Genomic DNA, 11,712 nt, shown 5'->3' on the forward strand with positions numbered 1-11,712 from the left:
TGCCCTCTATCACTGCATGCGAGGGCGGGTGGCAGAGCACTCGGGGTAATAACTACTTGCCAGAAAAAAAGCTGCTTGATTAAGACATTAATGAGAGTGAATCACAGGAGAGATGGGATGTTTGCTAAGCCCCAGAGAACCACTTTAGCCCTGCTGAACCCAGTCCCCACCTACAGCCTCTGTAGCAAGAACATTAACTTTCATTTTCCCCACGTTGGGAAACTTGCAAGAGTTTGGGTTTGAGTGCCCAGGGCAATGGTGCGGAGAAGGACCTGCACCAGTGACAAGTCCTACATCTTAGGAGGGATGTAGGAGAGCAGAGTTACAGCATCAAAGATATATCAGCTGCATTATCACAGCAGATAGCTCAGATACATGCCTATTGGGGTGTACTTACACAGCCTGCTTTATTGCCTCTCCATCAGGAGATCACCTCCGCTGACACATCACCATCGGTTTCACAATAAAACCTTCAGCAGCAACACTGGCTTAACAAATTGCTGGCCCTCACCATCCCTACACACCCTTGGACTGTTCTGCACTGTTTGTGCAGTGAAGCTTGGCTGAAGAATAACCCAGGGGCATTCCCTGTGTTGTTCTTTAAGCTGGAGCATGTCATACCTCAACCACAGACAGGTATGGCACAGAGCTGCTCTGTCACCATGGCCTTGGGATCACCGATATCAGCTCTCCAGGACAAGGGAAAAGTCCTGACTGCTGTAGGCAGCCTTGGCAGAACTCCGGAGATCTCCAACATGCCAGCAGTGCACAGGAAGGATGCGATCAATGAAGAACCCCCCCAGCTCTGCTGATCTTGGTGTCCTGAAGAAAGCCAGTGGGATTCTGGCATGAAGGATCAGATTCTCCTAAACTTAACAGCAAAACAAACCCCTTTCCAGGAAATTTGGAAAAGTAACAAGGCTCTGAAATGTACAAACCCAGGAGCCATCAGCTACCAAAAATAGCTGTGTACATGGGAAGCTTTTTATTATTATTATTATTCAGTTTGTTTTAGTTACCACCACCCCCAAGCACAGCACATCCAATTGCACCGCTCTTAAAGCCTGCTCCCACTTGCCTCCCAGTCAGAGCCAGACAGTTCGTTATTCCTGTGGTAACGAGCCCCTCTTCCTCAATCCCAACCCTGCCAGCTTCCCTGAACTGCTCCACGAGGATTACAATAAAATCATAGGAAAAAATATTAACAAGCCTGCATGGGACCTTCTGAGAGCACAGCAGTCTCCTTGACACAGTGGTTCCAACATCCAGGCTACCCAGCTGCTTCTGTCTCCTGTTCAAGCCCTGCAAAACACCAAACCAGGGTGAACCCCACCACCGCTGCAGCAGCTGCAGGTGTTGTGCCATGTTCACCTCTATTTCCTCGCAGGCTAAAACTGCCTTGAGCTCACTTTTTGCATTAGCACAAACTCTCACCACCAAAGGATCATCCCACAGCTTCTTCCACTGCATGCATAGCAAAATAAAGCCATCTCTTCGCTGCTTCTGACAGCTTCTCCGCAGCAGAGGGTACAGGATGCCCGAGGGGTGTGCAGAGAGAAGCCAGCCTCCAGCCCTTGGCAGAGGACCCTCTGGGTGATGGTCACTATTTCACATGGCTGAACTCAAAGGGGTGACTGCAACAAGTGTCTTGGCAAGATGTTTCTGTAATTCTCAAAGGGAGGGTCACTGGGGACAGGCCGTCACCAGAAGATGAACGATAACATTACCCCAACGTTCCCTGCAGAGGCAAACACCCCAGCACCCCTCAGAAGGAGGCCATGCCTTGGAGGGGTACCACGCTGCTGTGCCAAGCACAGTCACTCTCCCACTCCCATCTCCCCACACCGTGTTCAGGACTCTGCACCCAGCCTCCCCTCCTGTTTAATAGGCAGCTCATTAGCATTTTACAAGCATATTTACAGCTAAGCTAGCCAGCATGTAAACGCCCAGGGAGCTGCACAAGCCAAAGCAGGGATACTGCCGATTTAAATACTCCACAGGTACTGCTGTCAGGGCACCCCAGAAGTGTTTGGTCCCCATTGGGGACAAACACAAACTCTCACTCAGTGCAAGCTGGGTGCCTTGCCCTCCGTTCGTGCCTTTTGAGAGGCAAGAGGCTGGTCTAACATGGAGCAGCCCAGGTGGCTGGATTCAGTCCTGGCCCACCCTGTGTGCCTGAACCCCTAAAACTAGTTCATTCCTACTGTAAGCTAAGGCTCATTTCAGAGATGAGACCTCTCCAGCCTCAGCCAGTCTAAGCTGGGGACAGCTGCTCTGGAGACAAGCTGAAAGCACAAAGCCAGGCTCCTGGACTGAAACACTGGGATTTACAGCCCTGGGAGCTGAAATGCCACCCAAAGGCAGGCAGGGACTCTTTACTCACAGCAGCAGCAAGCCTCTGCCATGCATGTGAAGAGACAGACCACTACCGAGGTGTGGGGCAGCACCCAGCTCCCATTGCAGGCAAGCAAGGGCAGAGCGCTGCTGGCACCTTCCCGGCCAGCTTGGCAGCTCCTGCTCTTGGGCACAGCTCTTTCCTTCCACACCAGCACAGCGTGCTGGTGAGCTGCCCCTTTTGCCTAGCCACAAGGCTTCCAAGTTCTGCCTCGGCAGGTGAGACCACCTTTCCAGCCACAAAGCTGCTTTCTCGGGTGCTGCTTTGCAGGATCCTTCCCTTCTGCAAGCCATCTCCCGAGCCAGGGCGCTACATGCCTTTACAATGCTGTGGGTTCACTTTTGGCACATAATACATACGCGTACATACGTATTTATTTTACCGGCCTTGACAGAAAGCCTAGAAACAATTTCTCCCCCAGGTTGCATTTGGTAATTCAGCACAGCCCTTGCTGCTAATGATTCCAAGCACAAACTCATCCTCCAGCTGCTTTTCTAAATTTGTGCCAGATCTAACTATGGAAGCCAAGCCTCAAAGACTTGCTATAAATCCCGCCAGCGCTTCCCCCTCCCAAGGACATTATCCAGCATTACCCAAGCTGTGACTCTTCAGCCCAGAAATTTCTCACTGGTAAATAGCCATCTCTACTGAAGGGGAACATTAAATAACATTTCACTGGGGTTCTCTCACTGCTGCTGAGGCTGCTTAGAAAAGCTCAGGGCCTTTTCCTTGCCCAGCAGCTGCAGGTGGCCTCTCCATCAGAAACCAGCAGGTGAGTGGTTAAAGCAGTGCTCTGGGCTGGCAGGACATTTGCCATCATCCTCCAGCTCTGTTGCACGCTCCCCTCTTGGACAAATCCCTTTCTCAGCAAGCCGTGCATTGACCTGTGCTGAAGTTTGCTTTTTCACCTTGGATTGTAAAGCTTCATGGTTTTGCAGAAAAGAGAAAGCATAGAAACGAACCCTAAGGGCTCAGAGGGGAGAAAAATGCAAACCCACAAGCTCCCCATTCGGGGGACCTGACTCATGTTGTGTTTGCAGTGCTGGCAGCCCAGCAGAAGCCCCAGCTTCATCACAGCACTGCCTAATTCAGGTGCAATAACATGTCATTTTCTTTATCTGCTTGACCCCCTCCTCTCCCCCCACAAATTCCTACATGCTCTCTTATTTCTCCTCACCGCCCACCTTTCAAATGCCCTTGGCTCCATCCTCTTTGCTAAAACCTCTTTTGGGAGGAGAGCTCTAGCCCAGAGATGAATCAGGATTTCTAACAGGAGCTTTAGGGATGTGGGATGCATTCACCCCCACAAGCAGGAGAGCTGGCCTTTTCCCAGGGCTCCGCAGGACTCGGTCAGGTGGCATTAACACAGCTTCCCTGCAGAGGGATGTTGGCCGAGATATCAAACCATGAGAATTTACCCCACGGGCTGACCAAGAATGAGCTGCTTCCCGATTGTCGGTAGCTTGCTAACCTCCTGTGATGGGAATCGCTGCAGCAGGATAGGAAAGTTTACAGTTCAGCTGTGTTGTGCCTGTCAGCGCTAGAGAGAAGCAGTCATAAGAGAGCACCGAGTCTGCCTCTTCCTCACCAAGCAGCACCTGCGAGCCTCCCAGGCTCTCTAGGAAGCAAGAGGGGCCATGAATACCAGTCAGATGTGGGCACTGCGCAGAGGATGCCACCCCTCCCCGTTTGCCATGTCTCTGGACATCAGTGAGACGCAATTAAAAAGCAGCAGCTGGAGCCAGGGCGCTTGGATAATTTCATTAGGCCAAATGCACTCCCTTCTCTGCTTGCTCAGGAACCTGCGCTCCCTTCTGGGGGCGATTCTTAGGAAGGCCGAGGCAGTTGTACAGAACCAGAAGGTTTCACATTGCGGATTCCTCTCTGGCTCTGCTCCTGGCTCCTTTCCCACTCCTCACACCAGGTTGCAGAGCCATCCCTCAGTTCTCTAGGACCTCAAAGACCTTTCTAACCCACTTGGCTTTAGCCCAGCTCTGAACTGCCAGAGGGGGAGTCTCTGCTCTCACCTGGAGACTGTGCTTCCCATTGAGATCCTAATCCTCCTCATAGTATTAGTTAGAGCACAGCTCCTCCACAAAGCAGTACACAGAAATGTTGGGATCACAGCCCATCAGGCAGATGGGAGAGGGGCCTAGGAGCAAAGCAGAGGTTGCTATGAAGACCAATATCCTGGAATAATTATCCTCCAGAGAAGTTCCCAGTTTTCCCTTGCAGAGAGCAGCTCCCTTTTGTACGAGCCCATGAAACATAGCAGAGCATCACATCCTCCCTCAAATACAGGTCGTTCAGTACTTACAGCAGCAACTCGGAAGTCACCGCTGTGCCTTGAGTCTCCAAGGTGGTCTTGGTTTTGCAGAGGGCAGCCTACCTCCCAGTGGATCTCTCCTCCAGGACCTCTCTGGCAGAGCCCTGCTGTGCCACAGTGAGATGCATGGCAGTTTGGGGTTTTATGGTGCACCAACACCCTTATCCTTGCCCCAGAAGCACAAAACAGCTCGGCTGAGCTATTGCATCCAGGTGGCCTCTAAGAGCTGCCCTCACTACCCAGAACCCATTTCTGATGGGAGAAGAGCAGCAAAACCCAAGCTGATCCTTCCTTGCGCACCTTTGGGTCAAACAACAGCAGAGGGAAACAGCAGAAAGAGATAACAAACTGGAAGCAGCAAGGGTGGAGCAGCAGAGCTGTTAAGCAGACATGCTGCACTTCCAGGGGTGCTGGATTCCTCTGCGGGCTCGTGCCAGGGACCAGAGGCAACACAAGGAAGGGTGAGTCTGAACAGGCAATGCTGGAAATGCAACTGCTCAGCTGTGTTGGCCATGCCCGGAGCAGAGACAACGGGTGTGCAAATGTTGAGAGATGGGGTGCTGGGACCACCCTGAGGTCCCAGCTGTGCACATTCACCTCAGCTGCTGTAATTTAAGCTATTTTGTTCTGGAAGTCACTAGTTCAGTACCCACATCATCAGCCAAAACAGCAGCCATCAAATTAACACATGCCACAGCTCCAGATCCAAATCTCCAAAGCCTCATCCCCAAGAATTACTATTTAATCTTTACCCTGCAACAGGCAGCCCAGCAGGTCAGAGCCCAGATGTGCTGTAGACATAAATGGCACAAACCCCTGCTCCCTGTGCAGCCCCAAAATGCAGGCTGAGGAGGCAGCACATGGATCAGGATGAGGGTGAAGGAGAAGGAACTGGAAAAGATCAGGCTGGAAAGAAATATCCAGCAGGCAGGCGCAGAAAGCAGAGCCCGCCCAGAACGTGAGCGAACACAGAGCCTGTCAAAGCACAAACGCAAACACGTCCCTTGCATGGGAGGGCATCGTGCTCCTGGGTAAGGAGTCTGTGCAACAGTGACAAGCAAGTGGGATGATCCAGAGAGCCAAACACAGGCAAAAAGGGAAACGAGAGAGGGTCTGACAGTCAGGATCTGCTTCAGATACTTAATGAAGGAGAAAAGGACAAATGGTTGCTAAGGGAAATGGGACAGATGGCTGGCACAGAGAACTTGCTGACTCTTGGAGACTTAAAACTCTTTTGGGGGGCAGCAGAGGAGAGCAGGCAAATATGCAGCAGCAAAAGCAAGAAGATGACCACTTCCCCCTTTCCCTCCACCTCCGAGTGTCAGGGTAGATCATCTCACAATGAAAAAGGTCACACAAGCAGCAGGAGACAAGATGCACTTGCACTTCAGCTCATCAAGGGCTCTGTGCCCTGCCAGCCCTTCATCCCACTCCTCCTCACCAGAGGCCGTGGACATCAGCACCATCCCCACACTCCCAGGCTAGGTATGCCACAGGCAAGTCACAGCACTGCCATGCAACAGCAGGCCCCGGGACAACAACCGGGCAAAGTCACAGCTCCAAGAGAGGAGAAAGCCACGGGGATGCTGGCTGTGGAGATCAGGCTGTCTGTAAAATACCATAGCTCCTGGACATGCTGTCTCTGAGATACATTTACACCTCTCCCTGACATTTAAAACCATCTGAGCCTTTTGGCTTCTGCTGCTGTCATCCCTGTGCCAGGTCTTTTCTGGCTCTAAAAGTCTCCAACTTGATTCCCCTGCAAAGACAGCCCTCCCAACAGGTCTCAAACCGCAGTGGCAGAGCAAGGGGAAGCAGGGAGAGGACAGGAGTTTCTGCTACCATGTCATTTGCTGGGGGTGGGAGAGGTGCCAAGAGTCTGTCAAATCTTGACGGCCATAAACAAGTCTCTGAAGGAAAGAGCTGAAAAGAAAAAAAACCTTGGCAGCAAAGGCGGCAGAGCTCACAAACTGAGACACGCACCACTGTGTAGCGCTGAACAGAGCGGCTCTCTGCTGGGATTTGAGGGGTGCAAGGTCTAACAGCCAGAGCTGTGGGTTTGGGGAACCTCTGCTCCCCTCGGGCTGGACCAGGCTACCTCCTGTCACCATCTCGCCAGCAGCTCTCTCGCCCACCACAGCCACGGGGCGTAAAACAGAGGGACTTGTGAAGCAAGGGAGGGCTCTGGAGGCAGCAATCGTGACTCCGCCATCCAAACTACTGTCACAGGCGCCTCTTGGACTTGAAGTCGCCCCAGAAGGTCCACGAGGAGCTGCAGATCTCAACAGTTCAGTAAGCAAGTGCTCGCACGGGACCTTCACCAGGCACCCGCTCCCAGCGAGCCCATATCCATGCACATACACACATACAGCCCTGCGGGGAGTCCCAAGCAGCAGGGACAAGATCAGCCACTTCACAGGATTGTTCTACTCCTGCTGCCAAGCAGAGGAGGAAGAATTTGCTCTGGCCGCCTCGGCACCGCACAGCTCCAGCCACGGAGCACCTCCGCATCGCTGCGGCTGCGCCAGGAGGCACGCAGGCGTGCCTGTGCCAGGAGAAACAGCAGCCAGCACTACAGAAAACACCCTCGGCTATTTCAAGGCAGCTGATGCTGGGCAGAGGGAGGATGCACCGCTGGCAGGGCAGGACATGCTCTCTGGCTTTGCTGCGAGATAGCTTTGGGCCACCACAGATTGCCAGGGCCAGTAGTGGGGAGAGGAGAAGATGAGGATAGGTGCGAGTGCCAGCTCAGAGCCGCTCGCCCAGACCGTTCAGCTGGCTGTGTAGGCAGCTACATCTTGGAGCTCCGTTCAAAGAAGCTGCACATAGCAGCAGCTACCATATTGCATGCCAAACTGCCACGGCTGCTGTTGAGATAAACCCACACAAACAAACAGATGCTTAGACAAGCCAAGAAGATCTATTATATCAGCACCACTCACATGCCACGGGCTGTCCCCAGGCTGGCCGCTCTCCAGCTTGTCTTCTTCTGGTGGTCCTGTTGGGGAGGAGAAGTCATCAGCACATCTTGTCCCCACACATCAGGGCAACGGGGGGGTTGGCAGGGGCACGCACAGCCCCCCTCCTTGCCAGCCCCTTTTGCGCCTGTGTGACAGCAGCTCAAGTTCAAGCATGCAACAGGGAGCAGGAATGCCCAGGTATTGGGTGGTAGAGCTTGGAGAGGAGCATCTGCAACCAGGCCAGGGGATTACAGTTCTCCTCCAGCCCTGGAGCCCGGGGAACAAGCCCCGCGTACACAAACTTGCCACACCACCACCTGATCGGCGTGACTTGCACGAGACACACTGACTGCAGTGAGGCCAGACTGATTTACACCTCCCCGGCACCGGCCACGTCCAAGCAGGACACAAAAGTTCAGTGACCAGAGCAGCCTGCTCACTCATGGGACACACTGTCACCGTGTGACAGCTGTGCTTGCCCTCCACATGGGCAGTCAAAACCACCCTCACCCTGGGACACTAACACAGCACCTCTCACTGGCAGAAAACTGCCTTAAAAGCAAGTAAGTATTTCAGAAGACCCTGGGAGAGCCCATGCATAGGTGGCTGGGCATTGAGGCGCATCTGGAACTCACACGAGCACAGAAAGAGTCAAGTATTTTTTCTGAATCCTCTCTCCTCACCCTACAACCACCAAGATACCAAGGACACGAACAAAAGTAAACGCAGAGGCTCAATAAAAGGATGCTGTCCCAAGCCTTTCGCTTTTCTCTGCCCAGAGCCCTGCCTGCATCCACAAGGACTTGGATGTCCTCTATCCCTTCTGCCTCAGGCTCAGCCCTAGCAGCGGCCCGGGTGCTAGTGGGGGCACACCTTCTCCCTCCCCTCCTGCACAGGGCACTGCAGCAGACAGCCTCTTTCAGGGCAGGGGGACGGGCAGTCGTGCTCCGTCCACCTCTGGCAGGCACGGGGCCAGGGACGCGTGGGCATCACGGCTGCCTGGCTATTGGCACAGCAGCTCCAACTGTGACAGGGCTGTCCTGCAAATGAGCTTGGCAAGACATTAAGAGCCTGATTTTCAAAATTAGGCTGATGCAATCACTCATCCTAAAAGCACCGGCCTCAGCTGCTCACGGTGACACCAATTACACACCCAGCACCACACAGTTGCTACCTGCTGTCATTGACCAGTCACCCGAGTACACTGGCACTACAGCCGTTCACGAGGCATGGAGCACAGCACAGGCATCACTGGCCTCCAGCAGCGCAGCCTGGTGCTAGCGCTTCCCGAGGGCCTTTCAGCAGAGTCTTAATGCCACCAGCTTGGGGCCCAGCATAGACATGAGGTGACACCGTGAGAAGCTGGGAGGGCTCCTGCTCTCACTGCTGCCGGGACAGCCACATCGTGATGCTGGGGTGTGGACACACTTCAGACGTGAGCCCCCCAGGATCTGCATCCCGGAGCAGTCATGGAGCTGGGGCAGGCAGCTCCTGGGGATTGCACCACTGACACAGCCCTGAGTGCAAAGCAGAGCTTTAGCAGAGTCTCTCCTTGAAACGTTTTTTTTTGCCTGGTCACCAGCCCGGTTATCAGTGACACTGACTCATCCTCAGGAGTGCTCTTGCTGCCAGTTGCACTCCAGATCATATCAGCCAGCAATCCCAACGCACCTCTTTGCCTCCTCCCTGCTGTGCTCTCCCAGCCCATGGCAGAGCATCGCTGGCTCTGCCAGCCCCCTGCTTCTCCTAGCCAGAGTCCTCACAGCCACAAGCACCCCGAGTCCTCCCCAAGCCAGGGAAGCACCCTTCTGACGGGAGGGACACAACTTGTGCATTATGGTGACGTTACAGCAGGGCTCAAGTCAGCCCAATTTGGGGTTCGGCTACAAAAAGCAGCATCAAATGAGAGCAGAAAAAGGTTTTATGGCCACGCAGCTAGGTTGAACCCCCACCGGCCAGGTTATGAGCAGCTCAACCAGAAAGGGCACAGGGCTGTGTCTGGTGCCCCCAGGCAGAGCAAGTCACAGCAGTGCTAAAGGGGGAAAAAGTGATTTGGGAGGAAAGTGGAGGAAAAACCCTGGTCCATCCACAGGGCCACATGCTCTAGACAGGCTGCAGGAGACAACTCACCTTCCTCTGATGCACCAGCTCCAGATGCTGCAGAGCCCCAGGTTGCAGCCATCCCTGCAGACACAGCAAAGAGCCCCAGGCCAGACTGCCATCTTCCCCAAGAGATCCTGCCTGCCCTGACTGCTCTTTTATCAGGGCGGTCCCACCCCAGCACTCATCTGCTCCAGGTGGGAGGCTGATGCACGGCACCGGGCCTAACTGGTGAAGGCAGCTGGGGCTCAGCCCTGCCTCCAGTGCACCGCTGCAAGCAGGAAAAGCTTTCTACCAAGGGCAGGGAAGCCCCAAGCTGAGGGCGATTTGAGGGTGCTGGAGCTCAGCCTGCACATACGCCAGCCTTCCCGCTGCCCCCTGTCCGTCCATCTATCCATCCATCCCTGACAATGCCATGCCTTCCCCCCCCTCACCCTGCCACCCCGGCATTAGCTCCCCACCTTTCAGCTTGCTCCAATCTCTTTGGGATAATGCGCCCATCTGTCTTTCCCTCCCACTCAAGGGTTTCCAAATCCCCTCCTCGTCAGGGCAGAGGCTGATTTGCATGCCCCCAGCCCCACGTAGGTGCAGTGCAGAGACAGAGGCAGCTAATGAGGGAGCTCATTTAGCCGCTCACATCGGTGACCTAGATATGCTGGCGTGCTCTGCTCCCCTGCCTCGGTGCCTCTGTAACCCGGGGGGCACGAGTGAGATTTCTGCAAGGGGAAAGGGCCAGCCCCTCTCCATCCCAGGGCTGTACCTGCAGGGTCTTCCCTCCCTCTCCCTGCTTCCCAGGGGGTTGCTCCTGCTCTCTGCTTGGGTGCTCTCTGCTTGGGTGCTCTCTGCTTGGTAGCCCTCCCTGAACCCACGGCAGGGGGGCTGCCACCCCAGGGAAAGGCTAGCCAGGCTCTGCTCCTGCCCACATCCCTTCTCCCCTCTGGGAAATGATCCCAGGGAAAAGAGGGGCCGGGGCTGCTGACAGCGACCCTGTCCCACTGCCCAGCCCTGCTCCGGGATGGGGACAAGGCTATTGGGGACCAACCTGACCTCCCGGTGAGGAACGTGGGCTTAGGGCAGCAAGAAGCTAGGGAAGGGGTGGCTGTGGTGGAATATTCCAGCACAACCAGCCTCACCTCCTCGTCTTTGGCTGCTGCTTTTTAAAGCCTGTTTCCCTCGGGACGACGCAGCTAATTTAGCCAGAGGTCAGTCTCCCTGGGTCAGGGCTGAGGAAGGATGCAAATGGGACAGCTTGCTATAAAAAGCAACTCGCAGCTGCCTTTTTTTTTTTTTGCAGCCAAGTATTGATTTTTCCTTGTGTATCTATAACTGGAGGGTACGGCGGGGGGGGGGTGGCTCTGTCCGAGTGGGAACCGGCCACCCCTTCCCATGCGAGCTGGGTAGCAGAGCCAGGTGTGATCCCGTCAGCAAGCACATCCCGCTTGTATCAGCTGGAAAGGGTGATGAGTGGAGGTGTAACCCCACCACGGGGTCCCAGCACCCGAAACGACCCCGACCCCACTCCTCTCCCCTTGCTGCCAGCCGTGCCTGCGATGCTGCCGGGCCCTGCTCCCTCCGTGGGGGACCGGCAGAGAGGGATTCCTGCAGCTGGTGCTGGGAATATGCACTTTAGGGGCATTTCCCATGGAGGAACAACAACCTGCTGGGATGGGGACACAATGCATTTGGCACAGCCCGGCCGGGCACCCCCATGGTGCAGGGAAAGGGGCAGAGCGCTCTGGAAATGCAACTGCACGCTGCTCTGAGGGTCCCGATTGTGCCTGTTCCTCCTCTCCCCCTCTTATTTTAAATACCTTTGCCAGCAAGGGGAAAAAAAAGAAATTGCTGCTTGCAGCAGAAGTGATTTTCCACTCGCAGCGCTCCTGTCTCGTTCCCCGCACTCGTACCCAGCCAGGGACCGTGGCCCGAAATCA

The sequence above is a fragment of the Ciconia boyciana genome, chromosome 6, assembly GCF_034638445.1.
Source record: "Ciconia boyciana chromosome 6, ASM3463844v1, whole genome shotgun sequence".
In the NCBI taxonomy this organism is placed as follows: domain Eukaryota; kingdom Metazoa; phylum Chordata; class Aves; order Ciconiiformes; family Ciconiidae; genus Ciconia; species Ciconia boyciana.